Below are 374 nucleotides of genomic sequence, written 5' to 3' on the forward strand. Positions count from 1 at the left end.
TTTGTTGTTCTCTTACAAGCCACCTCCCTAGTTAATTGTCTATGTTTCTTTTGGGTATATAAATACTTGTGAAATATATAAGCTGTTCTGAAAACCATAGTCTAGTGTAAAAACATGAAATAAACAATACTATTAATAGAGAGGCTGAGATAGGGGAAGCAAGATTCAAGACCCTTACGTTGTACACAGCAAGACACTGTCACAAACAAGCAAGCTGACAGTGTATATAGATTCTACAATGCTGGACCTATTTCTCCAATTACCAAATTAGAGAGATCATTGGATGACAATCATCAAATTTCCAAGTCCTCATATTATTGGATTTCAATCGATTAGGATATGTTGGTAATATTAATTTTCAAATTAATATATTA

The 374-nt window shown here is 32.4% G+C and overlaps 1 protein-coding gene across 3 annotated transcripts in view; it reads left to right on the forward strand.

Moving 5' to 3' along the window:
* LOC116075205 (sodium/glucose cotransporter 1-like) overlaps positions 1–374 on the forward strand; it is a 48,477-nt gene that overhangs the window by 36,343 nt on the left and 11,760 nt on the right. The window lies entirely within an intron of this gene.

The sequence above is a fragment of the Mastomys coucha genome, unplaced genomic scaffold (assembly GCF_008632895.1).
Source record: "Mastomys coucha isolate ucsf_1 unplaced genomic scaffold, UCSF_Mcou_1 pScaffold3, whole genome shotgun sequence".
Taxonomy (NCBI): Eukaryota; Metazoa; Chordata; class Mammalia; order Rodentia; family Muridae; genus Mastomys; species Mastomys coucha.